Genomic DNA, 24,549 nt, shown 5'->3' with positions numbered 1-24,549 from the left:
ATTGCTAATCATATTAGAGCACATTTCACCATTGTGTCAAACACATTACAGTGGGTCTAGATTAATATATAATCATAGCTGTACTATTAATGTATAGGCCATGCAGGGTAACAAAGGACATTTAATAGAGGCGACTTGATTGAAGTATAAAGAAACCCTGAAAAATCTTAAGGAGGTAGATGAGAAAAGAATATTTCCTCTTGTGGGTGAATCTAGAACTTGGGCCAGTGTTTAAAATGAGGAACAAAATCTTCCCAGCCCCAAATGACATGGATTTTGGTGAGAAAGTTGGGGAAATCAGAAGAGATGTCACCTTCATTGCTACCTAATTTCACCTCATGAATGTGCAATTTCTTGTTTTTACCACTTGCTGTGTAGAAACTAGAAGGCAAAAATTCCCAACACGAAAGTCAAAGCTGTTACTGGTAGCTGCAGGTGAGGCGGTGGCAAAATGGGAACGTCAGTGGGCTAGCAATCCAGAATTCCCCTGAGGATGTTGGTTCAATTAGCACTATGGCAGATGGTGAATTTTGAATTCAGTAAAAATATTAAATGAAAAGTTGGCCCAATAGCTGCCATGTAACCACTGCTGATTGTCATATAAAGCTTTAGCTTCACTAATGTCCTCCGGGGAAAGAAATTAGTTACTTTTACCTGGTCCAGCCTACATGTGACTCCAGACCCACATGTAATTGACTCTTAACTGCCCACTGGGCAGCTGGGGATGGGCAATTAATGCTTGTCCAGCCAGCATTGCCAAATGAATATAACAGAGTTCCAGCTCACTGCTTACTCCACCAGACCTCCAATCTGGACAGTCGGCACCAGCTTTTCAGGGCACACTTCATTAGTGGTGGCTGTATGCATATCACAACAGCACTTCCTGTTATGACATCCATCCAGTCTACTTCTACATGTCAATGCTGTACTTTGGAGCACACCAGCACCTCTCATTGCAATGCTGCTGCCAGAAATGTTTGCATGCCAAGAGGTACTCAACTCATGGATTGGACCAGGGTGCATCTCAGGGCTCTTCCGTCACTCTCTTAGCACTCATTTACTTTGTGCCTAGGTTGATGTTCACAGATGCCTTGCCTTTTTTCACATTGCCCCTCAGCCAGAGCTTACAGGTTCATAGTACTTCTGTCTTCCCTTGCCACTCAGCATTGATACAAAGCTGTCATGGTTGGCAGCAATCACTCAGTGGCACTGTGTTGTTGTAGGGCACTGTGCTATGTCAATCTCATACATGCACTATCTTCCAGTCACATATACAGCAAGCACAGTGCATGTGCTTCAACTACATAGCCACACCTCAAAGCCTATAGAGCGTAGCCCTCAATTAAGTCGGGGGAGACTCCCTTCAGGCAGGTGTTTCTGACAAAGTAAGTTAGGGCATCAGGGGATTGAGCACAGTAATTTTGCCACTTGGGGCAGTCATGGTCAAGTTCCTCTCCTCATAATGGGTGAGGAACAGCATGTGACTGTATATTGCAAGATGGTGTCAAATTATGTTGTTGGTTCTCTATTTCCCTTTGTCTTTCTGTCTTTTTATGTCTCCAAATCTCTTTTTTTTCTCATTTGTTTAGGACCTAAGTTTCTGAATTTTTCATACCTCTGAAAATGCAGAAGATATCTTAGGCATCTTTAAATCCCAATGCAGCTGCTGGCCCAGGTTATAGTAGAGGGTTGTTTAAATGCTTGAGATTGACAGCTATATATGTTAAAGCTTATGAGAGACACCCACTGTGTGAAAATTAGTGCCATGTCAGTCTGAAGATGGATCAGAGGCCCAGAAAAGGAATGAACATTTGCTAAGTTTTTAGAGATTGCTTCTTGGGGTACTTGAGCATTTCCAAAAAGGCAATTAATATCCCATCAGAAAATTACTTTTGTTTCTACAACTTTTGAAATTTAAAAAAAAAATCAGGTTTTGGTATACCTTGCCAATTCTGAATAGGCACGAAGTGACATGAGCCAAGTGGGACAGGACAAAATCTTGAAGCAGCTTGGTTTATTCTCAAACATCTTGCACCATGACACTGTGGGAAGAAGTAATGGTGTAATAATCATGTTACTAAGTCAATAATCCAGGACCCACACTATCATAGCTAGGCAGATGATGAAATTTGAATCCAATAAAAGTCTGAAGCAAAAAGCTGGCCTTATGGTGACCAATGTAATCACTGTCAATTATTGTAAAAATCTATCTGATTCATGAGTGTCTTTTAGTGAAGAAAATCTGGTGTTCTTACCTGATTCAGTCAACATATAACTCCAGATCTGCTGTACTGTGGTTAACTCTTAAAGAGGGATGGGCAATAAATGCTTCCTTGGCCAGTGGCTGTCAGTTCCCGTAAACAAATAAAAAGTTGAGGAAGATCAGTTCCCTTTCATCTGAATTAAAGAGCTAGAAAAAGCTAAGATCTCTGGATTAGGTTTGTAGACGTTGTTGTGAAAGTGAAACATAAAATATTTGCAGTGTGGGTTTTAGGTGTGTCACAAATAATGCTATATCCTGTTTTAGATTGTGAAATTTCTAAAGCTAACCAGTTTCATTTGGCTGTATTATGAAAACAATTGAGCAATATCTATATCTTCCCTCCATTTATAAAGATGCAGACAGTGGCTTACTCGTAATGTCTGCTGGTGTAGTAATCCACAGAACCACAGTATTGTCCTATGGAAATGAGTTCAAATTTTCCAAGATGGCGGATAGTTATATTTAAATTTTATAAAATCTGGAATCAAAAGATAGCCTAAAAGTGGGCATATAATCATTGTCATTTGTCATCTACACACAGCACACAGTGGCTGTTTCTTAAGCAGTTGTGTGATTAGCGAGTTCTATTGAATCATGTTAGTGGCAGCATCATCCATCTGGTCAATGATAAAGGTTGAGGTTGGTGTTCGAGAAGACCTTCTTCGCAACATATTTGTACTGGTACCTTCTAAGAGACCCCGGTTCTGTGTCGGATCTCCCTCTTTAGGTCCTAGGTCAGTTAGGTCTTCATGCTTCATATGATCAATAACACCTCTTGCTTCAACTGCTGTCTCCCAGCAAGTGCCTTTTGCACCTTTTTCTAGGACGGATGTAAGCCTGCCCACACTGGATGCACTCATTGGATTAACAACACACATGTCTCTCCAGGATTCCACATTGTTATATGACTCCATTGAACTCAAGCCATCATGCACCAACACTTAAACTTCCACAATACCACTGAGTGAACTGCTTGTGTCCACATGGCCCACCAGACTTCAGGCCTCAAGCAACTTCCCTCCATGAACTTCTTTCTGAGGTTGCGCTCCAGCTATTGGTTTAATAATGCTGGTGTGTCCTACTACTTGATGACTCTGAAATTCAGGGTTCCAAACTTCCACATCTTATTCTAATCCTTGATATTCTAAGTTTGGAGAGATACTCTTGCACCATTTGGAAGGTCAATCATGATAACTTTGCGATGGTTCAAGGTCTTTCATCTCATCACTCTGTCTTAATCCTCTTGGACAATATCTCAAACACCTAGCTTAGCCTCATGTGATGCTGAGCTATCCCCTCATTGACTTGGTCATTTCCATCAGAAGGTTGTCTTATGAGGAAACACTGAGCACAACACTGTAGTTGGGGTCATTTGGTCATGGATAGGATTGGCCTGTGTGAATTTGGTAAAAATCTGTAAGTATGAGGACATGACAGTCCCATTACTACTGAGGTCAAAGATGATAAAATCTCTAGACATCCCTTGGCAACCAGAGATCCCATGCTGGGGGTGAAGTCACTTCCCTGCTTTGTCAAAGGACACATCTCACAATTCCAACAGTAGCCATCTGGGCCAGTGACATTTTTCTCTGGTCAGGGCAGTTGTTTTCTTATGTCGTTAGATGACCTGCTTGGTCATGAACTACTACCAACACTTGACACTTGAGGCTGTCAGGAGGGATGAGTTGCTTCACCTCTCTGGCCTTGTCATGAACCAATCAATAGAAGACTCTTGCAGCAATTCAACAGCTTCTGAGCTGATTTAGACTCCCTTATTAACTTTACCAAATTCATAAAGGCCAATCCTATCCGTGACCAAACAACCCCAACTACAGTCAGGGAGTTAGTATGTGTTTGTTTTGACTGTTTCATTGCTCCATGTTGAACTTACAGTGATCCAGGCACAAAGTTAAGAGCAGAAATTTATAGATGCTCTGATCTATGAATATAACCATCTACACACCTTACCTCCTGCGATTAAAAAACGTGGCCTGAGAACCTCTGGAACTGGTTTCTGCTTATGGACTTAAAAATGTTACTGGACGTCACACTTGTCCATAGGATGGTGTCCACCCTATGTCTTGTTTGGATGAGATCCACTCCTTCCTGTGGGCCATCTGCTTTGGCTGACCTCAACTTCTAATGGAGTTGACCAAATGCTGGACATTACAGATTTGGAAGGGGCTATCAAGGGAATCTTAGGGAGTTACTGCTGTGCATCTTAGAGCTGGTACATACTGCTGCCACTGTGCAGCAGGGTGAAGGGGATGAATGTTAAATGTGGTGGATGTGATGCCAATCAAAAGGGCTGGATGATGCCGAGCTTCTAAAGTGTTGTGCTCAGTGTTTCCTCATAAGACAATCCCTTCATCCCAGATTATGTTGGCGGGAGAAGTTTGGGAATGGTAGTGTTAAGGTGGTCCATAAGCAGCTGAACTGGATACCCAATGATGCTGACATTGTCACCATTGGTGATATGTTAAGGCAGTCGGACAATATCAAGCTCCACTCTCAAATCCTTCTCCCAGCATATTACCAGACTTCTCACCACCCTGCCTGTCTTCAAAGAACTGGGAAAATTCAGCCCATTATGCAGGTTTTAAGTCATAGAGTCACAGAGTCCTACAGCATGGAGACAAACCCTTTGGCCCAAAGTGGTCCTTGCCAACCTAAATGTCCATCTGCACTATCCCCATTTCTCTGCACTTGATCCATACGCATCTCGTCTACATCCCGCACCTCCACCCTCAGACCCCACCCCTCCAACCGTAACAAGGACAGAACGCCCCTGCTGCTCACCTTCCACCCTACCAACCTTCGCATAAACCAAATCATCCGCCGACATTTCCGCCACCTCCAAACAGACCTCACCACCAGGGATATATTTCTGTCCCCACCCCTTTCCGCCTTCCACAAAGACCGTTCCCTCCGTGACTACCTGGTCAGGTCCACACCCCCCCCTACAACCCACCCTCCCATCCTGGCACTTTCCCCTGCCACCGCAGGAACTGTAAAACCTGCGCCCACACCTCCTCCCTCACCTCTATCCAAGGCCCTAAAGGAGCCTTCCACATCCATCAAAGTTTGACTTGCACATCCACTAATATCATTTATTGTATCCGTTGCTGCCGATGTGGTCTCCTCTACATTGGGGAGACTGGGCGCCTCCTAGCAGAGCGCTTTAGGGAACATCTCCAGGACACCCGCACCAATCAACCACAGTGCCCCGTGGCCCAACATTTCAACTCCCCCTCCCACTCTGCCGAGGACATGGAGGTCCTGGGCCTCCTTCACTGCTGCTCCATCACCACCAGACGCCTGGAGGAAGAACGCTTCATCTTCCGCCTCGGAACACTTCAACCCCAGGGCATCAATGTGGACCTCAACAGTTTCCTCATTTCCCCTTCCCCCACCTCACCCTAGTTCTAAACTTCCAGTTCAGCACTGTCCCCATGACTTGTCCGGACTTGTCCTACCTGCCTATCTCCTTTTCCACCTATCCACTCACCCATTGTACTCTATGCTACTTTCCCCCCATCCCCACCCTCCTCTAGCTTATCTCTCCACACTTCAGGCTCACTGCCTTTATTCCTGATGAAGGGCTTTTGCCCGAAACGTCGATTTTGAAGCTCCTTGGGTGCTGCCTGAACTGCTGTGCTCTTCCAGCACTACTAAAATCCAGAATCTGGTTTCCAGCATCTGTAGTCATTGTATTTACCCCTAATCCTTTCTTATCCATGTATTTTCCCAAATGCCTTTTAAATGTTGTTAATGTATCTGCCTCAACTACTTGAGCTGGCAGCTCATTCCATATGCATACCACCCTTAGTGTAAAAAGTTGCCCATTGGTTCCCTTTTATTCTTTCCCCTCAAACCTTGCCCTTTAGTTGTCAATTCCCCAACCATGGAAAGAATGCACTCATCCTATCCATGCCTCTTATGATCTTATACACCTCAATAAGGGCCCCCCTTAGCCTCCTACACCGAAAGAAAAAAATCCTAGTTTGTTCAACCTGTTCCTATAACTCAGATCATTGAATCCAGGCAATATCCTTGTAAATTTCTTCTGCACTCTTTCCAGTTTAGTAACATCCTTCCTATAACAAGATGACCAAAACTGAACACAATACTCCAAGTGCGGCCTCACCACCATCCAGTGTATTTGCAATATAACTTAGCAATTTCTATACTCAGTGCTCTGACTGACGAAACCCACTGTGCCAAAAGCCTTCTTCACTGCCCTGTCTACCTGTGACTTCACTTTCAGAGGACTGTGAACTTGAACTCCAAGGTCCCTCTGTTCCACTACATACCTTGATTTGACTTTCCATATTGCAAGACCTCATACTTATCTTTATTAAACTCCATTTACCATTTCTCGGCTGATCAAGGTCCTGCTGCAATTTCTGATAACCTTCCTCAGTGTCCACGATACCACCTATTTTAATGTCATCATCAAACTTGCTAATCATGACTTGTACATTTTCATCCAAATCATTAATATAGATAACAAACAGTAGTGGACCCAGCACCAACTCCTGAGGCACTCCACAAGTCACAGGCCTCCAGTCCGGCAAACATCCTACCACTATTACCCTCTGCAGTCCACCATCAAACCAATTTTATACCCAATTTGCCAGCTCGCCCTATGCGATCTAATCTTCCATGCGATCTAATCTTCCAGATCAGCTGACTGAAATCCATATGGAGTATGTCTACCCACACTGCCCTTGTCAAACTGCCTGGTCACTTCATTAAAGAACTCTAACAAATTTATGAGGCACGATCTCCACTCTCAAAGCTATGCTGACTACCCGTAATCAAACCCTGTCTTTCCAAATGCTTGGATATCTTATTCCCTCGGAATCTTATCAAGTAACTTACCTACCACAGATGTTAAGCTTACTGGTCTGTAGTTCCCAGGCTTTTCTTTGCTGTCTTTCTTGAATAATGGCACAACATTCACTATCCTCCAGTCTTCGGCACCTCACCTGCAGCTAACGATGATGTAAAACTATCAGCCAGGACCCAGTAATTTCTTCTGTAGCCTCTTGCAATGTTCTAGTCAAGAGCAGGAGTTTTATCCACTTTCATACATTCTAATACATCCAACACCTCCTCTACTGTGATTTGGACTGTCCCTAAGGTATCGCCATTAACTTCCCAAGTCTTCATATCTTTCTTCACAGTAAACACAGAGGAGAAATACTCACTGAGAACCCTTGCCCATTTCTTGAGGTTCTACACATAGATGTCCACTTTGGTTCTTGAAGGGCCCCTATTCATTCACTAGTTATTCTTTTTCCTTTAATACGGAACATCAATTTTCTGAATTTCAGAATATTTGAACAAGATCTCGAGGTCCCGTAAATGCTTCCTTTGTTCACGATCAGTTATCTGCACAAAATACTCCCTGTCCATCTTGTTTGGATAATCGAGGTTGTTCTGTATACTTTTGTGTAGGACTGTCATACTAAGTGCTAATCAGACACTGGACTGGGCTTCAGAGAGTCTTCTGCAATATCAAAGATGCCAGGAATGCAAGTACCTCAACTCCTGCAAGCTCCCAGTCAATCTGAGGTCGAGAGTTCATCAATTCTCAGCATTGTAGCTGCTGCCAACAATGCACCCATCTGAGGTTCTGGATTGCTGAGGGATCCAGCTCACAGGTTGCGAGAAAAGATATTGTAAGCTCAGAGGTGTGCCTCAAGTAACTTCCAATACTGAGTTCCTCAATCAGCGCCTGAGTAGCTTTAAACTATAACAGTTTTAAAGATAGATTAAATGGACTATGGGCAACACTGGCAAGGCCACATTTTATTGTCCATTCTTAATATTATTGAAGTGCTGGTGAATTATTACAGTCCATGTGATAAAGGTTACCCTGCAGTGTAAAAAAAAGGAAGTTCCTGTTTTGTTCACCCAGTAATGATGAAGGAACATTAATGAATTTCAAATCAGGATAGTATGAAACTTGGAGAGGGCTGTACAGGTGATAATGTTCCTTATCCCTATTAGCCATAACCAGCCATGGATTTAGCATGTCATTTATACTATTTAGTTGGATGCAAGTCAACAGCAATAACAACAATAATGTGTGTTTATGTAGCATGTTTAACAAAGTAAAGTGATTTAAGTCACTTCACTGGGGCATAAGTGAACAAAATTTGACACCGGGCCATTTGCAGATGACTTGCATAACTGTCAGTTAGTTTCCTAATATTACAATTGAAATCTGTTACCTGTGAAAGAAAAGATGCAATACGGTATGAATTATTTAATGTGTTGATCTTAAGAACATAGCGCTAAAACACTTTAGTACATCCTAAGGTCATGAAAGGGTAGTACAAATATAACATATACATATAAATGTAAGCCCCTTTTTCTTCTAGAGATAAATTAACAAACATATTACTCTTTATCAGTTCAGAATATGTTGAGGATACCTACATATAAGAAAACATGCTTTCTGGTTTTCCCATTGAGCTTTAACTTTACTTGCACATTTTAATGATACTGATATCTTTAAAGCCTAAACAGCACCCAAACATCTTTTCTGCTTGGCCCTGTGCCCACATGTGTGCCTATGACTATTCCCAGTGTGCATCCGTTTAAGTTTAATGAAATCCCACAGGTTGCTAAATTGCTGAGATGTTGCCATAACACTTCTGGTGCATTGCACACTATTTGCTCAAGTACTGTGAGCAGAGGAAGATTATTTCAAGTCAAGCTTATAAAATACATATAGTCAGTGCATATATTTATTATTTTTGTGAAGTATGTAATTTGAGTATTTTGTTTAAATCCTTAATTTGAACAAATGCAGTTGTAATTATTGGTAAAATTGCAGGATGTTTCTTTTGCCAGTGGCCTATAGGACTGCTCCTTGCTCACAGTAGCCAGCGCTTAATCTAGGGAGCCATTAACATGAAATCAGGCAGGGGACACTGAGACTGAATCCACTTCCTTGTATTTGACCTGCTCAGCACCTTGCCAGTGGCATCAACCCTGTGACCCCTATTTTGCCTGGGATCCAGTGAGAACCCCTAGTAAAGGCCAAAGTGCATTCTGCACAGTGGCCACAGTGTTGTTGCAGGTACTAAAGAGCTGTCGGCCTTTGTTTAGTTGGCAGATAGGGGGTTGATTTCCACCGTGCTGGTTGGAACACCACTTAATAAGACTATATTCTGCCAAAGGTACAGAGGAGAGGCAGATTGGCAGGCAAAATTTTCATCAAGCAATGGGCTGCCTTTAAATTTGAGATAGGTCAGGTATAGTTGTATGACATTTCCAATCAGGGGAAAGGAAGGGCAAATAAAATCAGAGCACCCTGGATGTCTAAAGAGACAGAAGATAAGATGAAACAAAAGATTGCAAACAATAAAGGACCTGATGAATTGAAGGAGTCTGGCAGATAAAATTTAATGGAGAGAATGAAGAGCAAAGTGATACATTTCTCTGTGAAGAATAAGGAGAGCTAATATGGGGAATAGATGGGGCACTACATTAGCTAAAATAATGCGGCATATACCTGTAATGTAGCATAAAATGGGTTGAATGGCCTTCTTTTGTACAATAAACTTTCTTTGACTCTGATTCCAGTTGATCTTCAATGACATTTCATGATGCAGGTCAAGCAGATTTATAGGGCTGAGTGAACAGAAGGTAAGAAAGTTTAAGAATTAGAAGGAGAGGTGATAGGAGTGAGAGTCATGGATGGAAAGATATCATGGGGGCACAAGAGTGGAAGGGAAAAAGAGATTAGTAGGGAAAGAGGAACAAGGCTGGAGAAGGAAACAGGGAGCACATAGGAACAGTCACCAAGGCCAGCAAAAAAAATCACTACACTGACATTTAAGACCATTACAGTTCCTTCAGTGTCCTGGAATTCCCTCCCCAACGGAATTGTTGGTCTATCTACAACACATGGTGCAATAGTTCAAAAGGCAGCTCACCACCACTTTCTCATGGGTGACTAGGAACAGACAATAAATGCTGGAATGTCAATGACATCTATGTTCCAAAATTTAGTGGAGACAGATTTGGGGAAAGGAAAATAATTTCAACAAAGGATGGAAGGGTGCAGCAAACAAAATTCTGGGGATTTAGGCCCAACATCTATTGATGAGAATTGACTAAAAATTGGTGTAATATGGTGAAGGAGTTGGAACAAAACTTTTAAACCAAGATTCAATGATTTGCTGTCCAAGAGTAGGGATGGGCATAGAATTAACTTTCTACCTTCACCACTGAGAAAACTCACTGGATTGAGCTCCAGTTCACTGTTAAGTGCCGACTGGTGAGCTTCTGGAGAGTCATAGATCTAAATGTTGGTGCCACACCACCAAATTCTGATGGCCAACCACAGCCAGCAACCCTTTGGGTATTGGAGGTCATTATTGGAGCCCTGATTGTCAATTGATTCAGTGGAAAAAAGGCAAATATTGTTTTTTTGTGTCTCAAGGACTAAGGGGTCATGGGGGTCAGAGGCAACTTGCTCTCTATCCCTTCCCTGATTGCAAAACCCACAACCTGGCAAACAGGTCATGTTGTTTTCCCTGTTAGGAAAACTGCCATTCTTTTTGTTCACTGGAAGGACAGGTAATCAGGCCAGTGGAGAGGCCCTTAATTCACTACAAAAGGTCTTGATTACTGGAAAATCTAGTAGATGGCTGAGGGACCTTCACACTGAGCACTTAGTTGATGATGTGGCAAGAAGTGAGCGAATATCTCTCCAGGGCAATTATTTGCCCTTTCTTCTTTCCAACCACCAATAAAGATAAAATTACACCTTTTGTTAAAGAACCATCAAGGGATTGCAAGTGAAAACACTGCAGTTGGGAACTGGGGATGATTTGAAAATTTTTTCAGGAGCTGGGGAAGGCAAGTGAAGTTACATTTTAAGCAGCAAAGATGTGCTAACTCCATTAGAGTTAGTGTAAGCTATCTAAGGCCTGTTGTGCACTGCAGATGCAGTAGGAAAACAAACACTCTGTAAAGAGGAAAAATATACCAAAAGGGAAAGAACTATTTTTATGGGGGGAATGTTTGTGTTATTTAAGCAGGGTTTTAAACAGAAATGTTTTCCTACTTATATTGTGTGTTGTCTGTGATTCACACAACAACGACCATTGACATACTGAAAAAATGTGTTCTCTTAACAATGTCAGTTGTGTAATGTCAGGTTTAGAGAGGCTACTAAAGTTTTAATCACTAATTTAATTAAATGCTTGTAAGGAGGGATTAAGATAATATGTTAAGAGATGTCAATAGGAGAAACTTTCTGATAGCCTGATGCACAATAAAAAAATGTTGTTGGGAATTAGGTGGATGAACATGGAACGATGAAAATAATGTTTGACAAGTTTAGGCTTTTTTCAAATGTAATAGAGTATTTCTGGGTTTTGTTATTTTCACATCTATGTTTATTTACCCCTCAGAATAGTGGCATTTAAAATAAATTTCCTTTTAGAAAGATATGAATGATAGGTAAATACTAATATTGCAATGGACTCTGCAACTAACATAACCATAATAGCTCTTTCACCATGGCATCTCCAGGTGTGATAAATAGATTTACAAATCGGAAAGATGTTGTGAAATCTGAAAGGATTCAGAAAAGGTTTACAAGAATGTTGCCAGGGTTGGACGATTTGAGCTATAGGGAGAGGCTGAATAGGCTGGGGCTGTTTTCCCTGGAGTGACCGAGGCTCAGGGATGACCTTGTAGAGGTTTATAAAATCATGAAGGGTATGGATAAGATAAATAGACAAAGTCTCTTCCCTGGGGTGGGGGAGTCCAGAACTAGAGGGCATAGGTTTAGTTAAGAGGGGAAAGATATAAAAGAGACCTAAGGGGCAACTTTTTCATGCAGAGAGTGGTACGTGTATAGAATGAGCTGCCAGAGGAAGTGGATTAGTGGTGCTGGAAGAGCACAGCAGTTCAGGAAGCATCCAAGTAGCTTCGAAATCGACGTTTCGGGCAAAAGCCCTTCATCAGGAATAAAGGGGAAGTGGTAGAGATTGGTACAATTACAACATTTAAAGGCATCTGGATGATATATAAATAGGAAGGGTTTGGATGGATATGGACTGGATGCTGGCAGGTGGAATTAGATTGGGTTGGGATATCTGATTGGCATGGACAATTTGGACCGAAGAGTCTGTTTCCATGCTGTACATCTCTATGAGTCTATGATGCTAAATATAGAAACATAAAAAGTAGGACCAGGAGATGGCCATTCTGTCCTTCAAGCGTGCTCTACCGTTCAATATGACCATGGCTGATCCTCTATCTTGATACCAGAATCCCACTTGCTCCCCATACCGCTTGATGCCTTTAAAGTTTCAACATTAAACCATCTCTTCTTGAATATATTCAGTGACTTGGCCTCCACAGTCTTCTGTGGTAGAGAATTTCACAGGTTCACAGCCCGTTTGAGTGAACAAATCTTTCCTCAGCCCAATCCTAAGTGGTATACCGTATCCCGAGATTGCATCCTCTGGTCCTAGACACCAATCATAGAAATCATCCTCCCTGATTTCCAGCCCTGTTGGAATTTTTTCCATTTTAATCAAATCCCATCTCATCCTTTGAAACTCCAGTGAATACAGGCCCAGTCAACCCAATCGCTCCTCATTGGACAGACCTGCCATTCCCACTTAGTGAATGATGCCCTCTGTGGCAATTATAGCCTTTCTTAGGTAGGACACCAAAACTGTGCACACTACTTCAGGTGTGGTCTTATCAGAGCCCTGTACAGCTGCAGTAAGATTGCTCTACTTCTGAACTCAAATTCCTTTGCAATGAAGGCCAATGTGCCATTTGCTTTCATAATTGCTGCAGCACCTGTCTACTTTCATTGACGAATGAGCAAGGATACCCAAATCCCTTTGTACATCCACAGTTCCCAGTATATTACCACTTGAATAATACTCTTTATTTCTGCTTTTCACACCAAAGCATATAACTTCAAATTTAGCCATATTTTACTGCATCTACAATGTGTTTGCCCACTCATTCAGCTTGTTTAAATCACCTTGAAAGTTCCTTGCAACATCCTGACAACTCACAATCCCACCTGATTTTGTGTGATCAGCAACGTAGAAAAGGTTACATTTTATTCCTTTATCCAGGTCATTTATATATATCTAGGGCCCAAGCACCTATCCTTGTGGTAGTCACTAGTAACTGATTGCCACTCAGAAAATACCTTCTTTTTCCCATTCTCTGTTTGTCTGTCAACAAATTCTCAATTAATGACAACATATTACTCTCACTTCCATGTGCTTCAACTTTAACTACTAGTGTGTTATGAGGGAATTTATCAAAAGCCTTTTTGAAATCAAAATAAGCCACGTCCGCTGGTTCTCTCAATCCATTCTACTAGTTACATCTTCAAAAAACTCCAATAGATTTTCGAAGCATGATTTGCCTTCCGTAAACCCATATTGACTTTTTTCAATCCCATGAATACTTTCCAAATCATCCATTATCATGTCTTTTATAATAGAATCACTAATTTCCCCAATATTAATGTTAGGCAATCTGTAATTACGTTTTCAGTCTTCCTCCCTTTTTAAATAGTGATGCTATATTTGCCATTCTCCAAACTGCAGAGATTTTTCCAGAGTCTGTAGAATTTTAGAAGATGACCACTAATGCTTTCAATATTTACAGAATCATTTAGAGTCATAGAATTGTACAGCATGGAAACAGATTCTTTGGTCCAACATGTCCATGCCGACCAGATATCCTAAATTAATCTAATCCCATTTTCCAGCATTTGGCCCATATCCTTCTAAACCTTTCCTACTCATATACCCATCCAAATGCCTTTTAAATGTTGTAATTGAATCAGCCTCCACCACTTCCTCTGGTAGTTCATTCTGTTCATGCACTACCCTCTGTGTGAAGAAGTTGCCTCTTAGGTCCCTTTTAAATCTTTCCCCTCTCACCTCAAATCTATGCCCTCTAGTTTTGGACTCCCCCAACCCAGTGAAAAGACTTTGGCTATTCACCCTATCAATGCTCCTCATGATTTTACAAAACTCTATAAGCCTCCACGCTCCAGAGAAAATAGTCCCAGCCTATTCAGCCTCTCCCCATAGCTCAAACCCTCCAAACCTGGCAATATCATTGTTAACCTTTACTGAACCTTTTCAAATTTCACAACATCCTTCCTATAACAGGGAGACCAGATCACAATACTGACCTAACAAAAGTCCTGTACAGCTGCAACATGACCTCCCAACTCCTGTATTCTATGCACTGACAATAAAGGCCTGCAAACCAAATGCCTTCTCCAATATCTTTCTACATGTGACTCCACTTTCAAAGAACTAGGAACGTGCATTCCAAGATCTCTTTATTCAGCAACACTCCCAAGGACCTTATCATTAAGTGCATAAGACCTGCTCTGATTTGCCTTTCCAAAATGCAGTACCTAAATGCATTTATCTAAATTTAACTCCATCTACCACTCCTCGGTCCACCAGCCCATCTGATCAAGATCCCGTTGTACTTTGAGGTTTCTGCAGTTCAGATAGGAGTATCATCCAATAGATCAAATCTATAATGTTATACCACTTAATTACAGTGTGATAAGAAAATGCTATACTGTGTTACCATGGCTCAGTTGGTACAATGCTTATCTTTGAATCATAAGGTTCTAAGTTCAAACCCCACTCCAAAGCTTGAACACAAATAGCAACGTCAAAGCAGTACTGGGGCAGCATTGCATGAATTCCTTTTTGAATGAGATATTAAATCAAGGTCCTATTTGGTCAGATAAATGCAAAAGATTTCTTGGCACAGTTTTGAGTAAGAGCAAGTGAGTTATCTGTGGATTCCTGTGCAATAATTAGCCTTAATCAATAGCACAAACAACAGATTATCTAGCTGTTATCACATTGCTTTTGTGAGAGCTCACTGGATGCAAATTATCTGCTGTATTTCCCCCATTACATCAGTGTCTACCCTGCAAAGACGTATTTAATTGGCTGGAAAGTGTTTTGACATGTCCACTATTTAACACAACAGGGAAGATCAGTTTTCTGTAGCAGAGAGGTCTATATTCAGTACACAGATTTAAGACGATTTGACTGGAGGATAAACTTTTCCACCCAGAGATGGTGAGTGTCTGAAATTTGTTGTCCACTTTGGTGTTTGAGGCAGAAACCCTCAAGAATTCATTTAAAAATACCCTGGCTTTGCACCTGAAGTGTTGTAACCTGCAAGGCTACAGACCAGATGTTGATAAATGGGATTAGAAAAGATGACTAGTTTACTCAGTCAACACAGACAAGATGGACTGAATGCCTTCATGTGCTGTGAATTTTCCATGGCTCTTCATATGCATTATTTTATGCAATACTATTGCTTGTCAATATCTGTTTGAACTCAATTTTTTTTTTATGTGGTTGTATGAATTTTGAACAAACACTTACATTATTCTTGGGGGCAAGCACTTATTCAGCAAACCTAATTTAATTGAAACAGGGGGCAGTTTTTTTTATCATGGACATTGCTGGCTGAGCCAGCATTTATTGCAAGTCTCTCTTTTTGCTGTTGAGAAAGTGGTAGCAAGTTGATTTCTTGACCTGTTGCAGTCCATGTGCTGTAGGTAGACATACAATGTCACTTAGGAAGGAATTCCAGAGTCTTGACCCAGCAACACCGAAAGTGGTATGTTTTCAAGTCAGGATGGTGAATGGCTTGAAGAGGAATTGCAGATGGTGCAATTTCCATGTATCTGCTGCCCTTATCTTTCTCTAGATGGTAGTGACTTGGAAGTGCTGCCCAAGGATGTTTGGTGAATCTTTGCAGTGCATCTTGTAGATGGTACACAATGCTGTTACTGAGTGTTGGGAGTAGAGGGAATGGATGTTTGTGGGTGTGGTGCTAATCAAGTAGGCTGCTTTGTCTTGAATGGTGTCAAGCTTCTTGAGTTGTTGGAGAAATATTCATCCAAGCAAGTGCAAGGTATTCCATCACAATCCTGATTTGTGCCTTGTAGATTGCTGTGAATGAAGCTGAACATTGTGCATTCATCAGTGAACATTCCAGCTTGTGACGTCATGATGGAGGGAGGGTTATTAATGAAGCAGCCGAAGATGGTTGGGCCTAGGATAGTACCCTGAGGAACCAAGGGGGCATTTGTGATGCAGTGGTAGTGCCCCTACCTCTCCAATAGGAAGCCTGAGTTCAAGACCTACCTTCTCCAGGGTTGCACCGTATCAGAAAAGGTTAATAAAAAACATCTACCCCGAGGAATTCCTGGAAGATGTCAGTCATGATGACTGACCTCTAACAAGCACGATCATCTTCCTCTGTGCCAGGTATGATTTCAACCAGTGGAGATTTTTTTCCCTGATTACAGTTTTGCCAAGGCTTCTTGATGCCACACTGAGACAAATGTTGACTTGCTGTCAAGTTATGAGTCAACTACTTCACTGTGGGTCCTGAATCACAGATTAAGAAAAAGATTTCCTTCTTTAAAGGAAACAGATGAACTAAATGGGTTTTTAACAAAAATCAGTGATATTTATCAAGATCGCTATTACTAAAATTAGCTATGAGGACATTTGAACCCATGCCTCCACAGAATTAGCTGGGTTCTTGGCATAACTAGTCCAATGATATCACCATTACCCCACCTTCTCACAGTTGGTGCTCTCATGTTTAGAACCGTTCTGCCTACGATATCTTGTCTGAGATGTTAAAAGTTTGATACTTTTTGCATGTGGGTGTAATGGCCTGGAAATTATCTTGTGACCAAAATGCTTTTCAGTCTAGGACCTATCTAGGCCAGTTCTCGCAGCCTTAGATTCATCCACAATAAATACATGTAAATTAAATGAACGTAAGAAACAACTGACAGGAAAATTTCAGGATTTATATATCACATAATACAGCGCTGTTTACCAGGAGATGTCAATATGTTTAATCCATCCTGAATCGATTAAGATTATTTCACACTTGAAGCTGAACTATGGAACAATCCAGATACTATAGTAAGGGTATTGAGGCATTTATACTGTGGCAAACTCATGTTAATTCTATTGAGTGGTGAAATACAGTTACAATTCCCCTCACTACCTAACCTTAATTGTGCCACTGAGTGAGGAAGCAAAGACAGATGCTTCTTCATTCTTTTCTGAATAAGGTCACTGGACTCAAAATGTTGGATTTGATTTCTCCCCACAGATGCTGCCAAAAAGCAATTTCTGTTTTTACTTCTTCATTGATGGCTAACAGAGTGGGAAATTCTCAGAGATCTGGAAATAAGCTGTCTGTTTGCTTGATATGAATGTCAGCATGGTAACCTAGCGCTAAGCATTTAAGAAGATCTGGTTATGTACATGGAGGAATAGTAGAATTTGCTGAGGGCTGAGTGAAGAAACGTGGAAATGAATTCATTTGGAGCATAAGTATTGGCAATGGAGTGAAATAGATTGTATTTGTGCTGTCATTTGCATGTAATTGTAGCTGTCCATCACAACATACTATTTTATATTGTCTATGATACTTAATGCTGGAGGGTTCCATCAATCCTTGGTCTTCTTTTGAGTCGAGTCATACTTCATTTTATTGTTTATTCATGAGATGTAAGCATCACTGTCCAACATTTATTGCCCATCCCTGATTACCTTGAGAAGGTCATTGTTAACCACATTCTTGAATCACTGTAGTTGGTATGGTGGTAGGAAATTCCAGGATTCTGGCCCAGTGACAGTGTAGATTAGTGTAGCAGAATATTACCAAGTCAGTTGGAACCATCTCATACGCTTGCTGCCCTTGTTCTTCTATATGGTAGAAGTTGGAGGTTTGCAATGTGCTGAGGGAGAAACTTTGATGAATTGCTGCAATACATGTACTATATTGTGCATACTGCTACCACAGTGCAGCAGTCGTGCACAGCATCAATTTTCAATGTGATAGGTGGAATACAGTTAAGTAGGCTGCTTTGTCCTTGATACTTTGTGAAAGTTGTGCATATCCATGAACTTGAAGAACATTCCATGATATTCCTGACCTAAGCCTCTGGATGGTGGAGAAGCTTTGCAAGTTAGGAGCTGAGTTTCTTCCCACAAAATACCTAGTAGTATGTGGCTGATCCAGTTAGTTTTTTGGTCAATGGCAATCCCCAGCACATTGATAGTTGGGAATTCACTAATAATTTTGCTGTTGAATTTTATTGCTAGCAATGTCATTTCCTGGTGCATGATACCAGGTTTGGTCAAATGTTGCCTTGATATCAAGGACAGTCACTCACACCTCATCTGTACTATTCAACTCTTAGTTTGTGATTTGACCGAGGTTTTCTAATAAGGTTTCAAACTGAGCAATTCTGGCAGATTTCAAACTGATTATTGATGTGGAGGTTATTGGTGAATTTTGTGGTATTTTTCCTGTGGGATTTGCCACCTTGACCAGTAAAACCAAACCTCATTTGTCTTTGTTTTGGAGTGAGCCTATCTGGTGCTTAACAGTAGAGGATACACCACTATCACCAATGAGGAACCACGCTTAAATAACAAGAACATGTATTGCATGATAACACTAATACATTTGGTCAGGCATAATTACTAGGACCTTAGGGAGCTAGGATAGACATATTGGCTTGCCCATAGAGCGTGTGTGACATCACAGAATGCATGGAGCCAATGTAACATGAACAAATAATTCCACCAGAATAATTACTTTTCACAACATCTACCCTTAAGTATTTCCGCCTAGTTAACCCATGAAACAATCATATATAGAATTATATTACATTTACCACCATCTCACCTCCCTCAAGGTCTCTGACTTCACAAGTGCAGGCAATGTGACTGTTTCACAGTTTTCTTAAAATGCACTCTTCACATTTGGAAGAATGGTAGGTTTCTTGCCTGGTTCCAATCTGTGGGTCATTTCTATGCTGGAGTATCTTCTATCTTTTGATACCCTTTGCAGTGGACATCATTCTTTGTGAAATGTCATTGTTGATCATTACTATATCTGGTAGACACTTAATCTCCTGAATTTCATCATGGAAAGCAGCTCAACTGTTGAAATTAGTATTTATTTCCTTGTAGTGTTCTGGATTTCTGGATCAGGAAATTGCTTGCGATTTGGGACAGATGGACTCTTCTTTCAGTAATCTGGATGCAGAGAGCAGGAAATGTCTCCTCTTTTGACCATATTTTGGATCAGTGGATGTTGGTCTGGTTCCAGCGAGTCAGATGCAACTTACTTCCCTTAAGTAGGTGATCAGGCTGGCCATCTTCAGTTGTCTATTGTGGTGGTTGACCGTGAAGTAAATATTTTCACACTCTCAGCCATTTTGCTGAAGGATTGCTGCACATTCAACATTATCACTGGTATATACTGTTCTGTTTTAGAAGTCACAAGATTGAACATTTCCACTAGTACTGTGAAGCCAAAGTTTTCAAATGAACTGGGAAAACTGACAATTTTTGTTTGTCTTAGGATTTTTTTGGACAAGTTATTTGGGCAGTGTTCTGGAGATTAACTCCTGAAAACATTTGAACAATTAACAACTCCAAAGTTTAGCAGAAAAGCAATAAAGCCGCGTTAATTTATCAGGATCCTGCGATGAATCAAATAACTAATGTAAGTCTTAAATAAGCAAGGAAAACAAGAGCCAAAAGGGAACAAAATAGATGGCACAAGAGACAACCAGTGCTGTCACCCATATCTGCTCCACCACCCTGACTGAATTGGTACTCTGAGTCGGAATGTGGAGATGTCAGTAGCAGATGCACAAATGGATCTTAACCATGGAGCCTGCTCCCTGTGTGCAATCTAAGAGGTAGATTCTAAGTTTTGTTCAATGTCAAATCCATTTCGCCAATGTTAAGTCCATGTAACTTCATTAGAATACAACCAAACTTCAATGCTTAGGAAGTACTGACTGTATTGAAGAGTGTACCAGCAGCGAGGGTTGAAAGGCAGCAGCAGGGATACATTGCACATAGGATCGCACCCAGATCATGTATTGGACCAGGCTGAATCTTGGTGCTGCTCTCTTGCTCTCTTAGCACTTACTCACTTATTGCTTACCAGCATTCATCCATGCCTTGCCTTTCTTGCCGTGCCATGCCCATTAGCACATTGGTGCTTCAGCCAGAACCAAAGATTATCAGTCGGAGCGCAAAGCTGGTTGGGAAGGTAAGTGATTGTTATTTGAGTGGGTGTGTTCTAGACCCCAAGTCCTACAAAGTAGGGCCTCCCTCCCACCCTCCTCCTCTAACCTAAATTAAAAGTCCACAGACTTGCCCCAAAAAGAGGGTCCAAGGAAGTTCCTGTGGAGTGAAGAGTGAGGCTTTAGCTCAGGAATCTTTGACAAGCAGGTCGAGTGAAGTGATTACACCACAGTTGAAGAGGGTGAAGACATGACTGCCAAGCAGGTTCAGTGTGCTACGTGTTTGATGTGGGAGGTCAATGACTCTGGCTCGTATAAGTGTGGAAAGTATGTGCACGTTCAGCTACTGACAGAGCATATTGCAGCACTGATGAAAGAACTCAAGGCCCTTAGGCTCATCCGAGAGAACGAGATCTTTCTGGACAAGACCTTCACTGAGGTTATTACACCGACCATACCAGAAGAGAGCAGACGATGAGGAAGGCAGAGAGGAGACAGGTGCAAGAGACCCCAGGGGAAGTACCTGTCAGGAACAAGTTGAATCTTTTGGAAACAGTAGAGACAGATGACATTGCCAGTCCGTGAGGCGATCTGGTCTGTCAATCAAAGGTTGGTTTGGAGGCAGAGCAGAGAGTCGGACATCACACAGAGCTGTGGTAATAGGGGACTCCATAGTGAGAGGAACTGACCGGGGTTTTGTGGCAGCAGGCAGGACTTAAGGATGGTCTGTTGCCTTCCTGGTGCCAGGGTTAAAGACATCGCGGACAGAGTGCAGGAAATCCTCAAGGACGAAGGTGAAGAGCCAGAGGTGGTAGTACATGTCGGCACAAATGATGTAGGGAAGAAGAGGAGGAACATACTACAGCGGGACTTGGGAGAACGAGGAAGAAGGCTGAAAAGCAGGACGTCCAAGGTGGTTATCTCTGGTTTGCTTCCAGTTCCTCGGGCTGGTGAGGCCAGAAACAGGGTGATAATGGACTTGAACGTGTGGCTGGGGAACTGGTGCAGGAAGCAAGGATTTAAATTCTTGGATCACAGGGGTATGTTTTGTGGTAAGCATAAGTTATACAAGAGAGACGGTTTGCACCTTAATAGGTTGGGGACCAGCATTCTAGCAGGCAGGTTTGTTACTGCAACACAGCTGCGTTTAAACTAAGTAGCGGGGGGAGGGGACAAACTGGATTGTTAAGAAGGAAATTAAAGGGAAAGTTAGAACAAGGGAAGTCAAGAAAGACAACTGTATCAATGAGGCAGAAAACTCAGAAAGGGATCATGCTGTAAGATTGAGTGAAATAGGAGTGATGGGAAGGGTGAGGGCAGTAACAAATTAAAAATACTATACATGAATGCACGAAGCATTAGAAATAAGATGGATGAGCTGGAGGTTCTTTGGAAATTGGCAGATACGATATTGTGGGGATAACTGAGACGTGGCTTCAAGTGGACAGGGCCTGGGAAATGAATATTTAAGGCTACACGTGCTATCGTAAGGACAGACTGATGGACAAAGGGGGTGGGGTAGCCATGTTGGTAAGGAATGATATTCAGTTCCTTGTGCAGGGGGACCTAGAATCAGGGGATGTAGAGTCAGTATGGATAGAAGTGAGAAATTCTAAGGGTAAAAAGACCCTCTTGGGAGTTATCTACAGGGCCTCAAACAGTAGTCTGGTTGTCAGATGTAAGTTGAATCAGGAGCTGAAATTGGCCTGTCGCAAAGATGTTACTACAGTTGTTATGGGGTAGACTGCAGATAGACTGGGAGAATCAGGATGGTATTGGACCTCAAGAAAGAGACTTTGTGGAGTGCCCCCGAGATGGATTCTTAGAATAGCTGGTGCTGGAGCCTACCAGGGAGAAGGCAATTCTGGATCTTGTAATGTGCAATGAACCAGAATTGATCAGGGACCTCGAAATGAAGGAGCCGTTGGGAAGTAGTGACCATATTACAATAAGCTTCAATCTGCAATTTGAGAGGGAGAGGGTACAATCGGAAGTGACAATATTTCAGTTGAATAAAGGGAAGTATGGAGCTACGAGGGAGGAGCTGGCCAAAGTTCAATGGTGCAGTACCTTAGCAGGGATGACAGTGGAGGAACAATGACAGATATTTCTGTGTATAATGCAGAGGATGCAGGATCAGTTCATTCCAAAAAGGAAGAAAGATCCTAGGAGGAGGCATGGGTGGCCGTGGCTGACGAGGGAAGCTAAGAAACATATAAAGTCAAAAGAGAAGAAGTATAACATAGCAAAGATGAGTGGGAAAACGGAGGGCTGGGAAGCTTTTAAAGAACAACAGAGGATTACTAAGAAGGAAATATGCAGAGAAAAAATTAGGTACGAAGGTAAACTGGCTAAAAATATAAAGGAGGATAGTAAAAGCTTTTTTAGGTATGTGAAAGGCAAAAAAATGGTTAAGACTAAAATTGGGCCCTTGAAGACAGAAACAGGGGAATATATTACGGGGAACCAGGAAATGGCAGAAGAATTGAATTGGTACTTCAGATCTGTGTTCACTGGGGAAGACACAAGCAATCTCCCTGAGGTAACAGTGGCTGAAGGACCTGAACTGAAGGGAATTTATATTTGCCAGGAATTGGTGTTGGAGAGACTGTTAGGTCTGAAGGTTGATAAGTCCCCGGGGCCTGATGGTCTACATCCCAGGGTACTGAAGGAGGTGGCTCAAGAAATCGTGGATGCGTTGGTGATTATTTTCCAGAGTTTAATAGATTCGGGATCAGTTCCTGCAGATTGGAGGATGGCTAATGTTGTACCACTTTTTAAGAAAGGTGGGAGAGAGAAAGCAGGAAATTATAGACCAGTTAGTCTGACCTCAGTGGTGAGAAAGATGCTGGAGTCTATTGTAAAGGATGAAATTATGACACATCTGGATAGTAGTAACAGGATATGTCAGAGTCAGCATGGATTTATGAAGGGGAAATCATGCTTGACTAATCTTCTGTACTTTTTTGAGGATGTAACTCTGAAGATGGACGAGGGAGATCCAGCAGATGTGGTGTACCTGGACTTTCAGAAAGCTTTTGATAAAGTCCCACATAGGAGGTTAGAGAGCAAAATTAGGGCGTATGGTATTGGGGGCAAAGTACTAACTTGGATTGAAAGTTGGTTGGCTGACAGGAAACAAAGAGTAGTGATAAATGGCTCCATTTCGGAATGGCAGGCAGTGACCAGTGGGGTACTGCAGGGATCAGTGCTGGGACTGCAGCATTTTACAATATATAGTAATGATATAGAAGATGGTATTAGTAATAACATTAGCAAATTTGCTGATGATACTAAGCTGGGTGGCAGGGTGAAATGTGAGGAGGATGTTAGGAGATTACAGGGTGACCTGGACAGGTTAGGTGAGTGGTCAGATGCATGGCAGATGCAGTTTAATGTGGATAAATGTATGGTTATCCACTTTGGTGGCAAGAACAGGAAGGCAGATTACTACCTAAATGGAATCAATTTAGGTAAAGTGGCAGTACAAAGAGATCTGGGTGTTCTTGTACACCAGTCAATGAAGGTAAGCATGCAGGTACAGCAGGTAGTGAAGAAGGCTAATAGCATGCTGGCCTTCATAACAAGAGGGATTGAGTATAGAAGCAAAGGGGTTCTTCTGCAGCTGTACAGGGCCCTGGTGAGACCACACCTGGAGTATTGTGTGCAGTTCTGGTCTCCAAATTTGAGGAAAGACATTCTGACTATTGAGGGAGTGCAGCGTAGGTTCACGAGGTCAATTCCTGGAATGGCACGACTACCTTACTCTGAAAGACTGGAGTGACTGGGCTTGTATACCCTTGAGTTTAGAAGACTGAGAGGGGATGTGATTGGGACGTATAAGATTATTAAAGGATTGGACACTCTGGAGGCAGGAAACATGTTTCCGCTGATGGGTGAGTGCCGAACCAGAGGACACAGCTTAAAAATACGGGGTAGACCATTTAGGACAGAGATGAGGAGAAACGTCTTCACCCAGAGTGTGGTGGCTGTGTGGAATGCTCTGCCCCAGAGGGCAGTGGAGGCCCAGTCTCTGGATTAATTTAAGAAAGAGTTGGATAGAGCTCTCAAGGATAGTGGAATCAAGGGTTATGGCGATGAGGCAGGAACAGGATAGTGATTAAGGATGATCAGC

General features: G+C 42.0%; 1 protein-coding gene across 3 annotated transcripts in view; it reads left to right on the top strand.

Moving 5' to 3' along the window:
* The window catches only part of LOC140481292 (protein furry homolog), a 412,478-nt gene that overhangs the window by 64,083 nt on the left and 323,846 nt on the right, over positions 1–24,549 (top strand). The gene's annotated exons all lie outside the window — the stretch shown is intronic.

This window comes from Chiloscyllium punctatum, chromosome 9 (assembly GCF_047496795.1).
Source record: "Chiloscyllium punctatum isolate Juve2018m chromosome 9, sChiPun1.3, whole genome shotgun sequence".
Classification (NCBI taxonomy): domain Eukaryota; kingdom Metazoa; phylum Chordata; class Chondrichthyes; order Orectolobiformes; family Hemiscylliidae; genus Chiloscyllium; species Chiloscyllium punctatum.
Note: the sequence above shows the minus strand (reverse complement) of the source record. Positions and strands in the feature narration are given on the sequence as shown.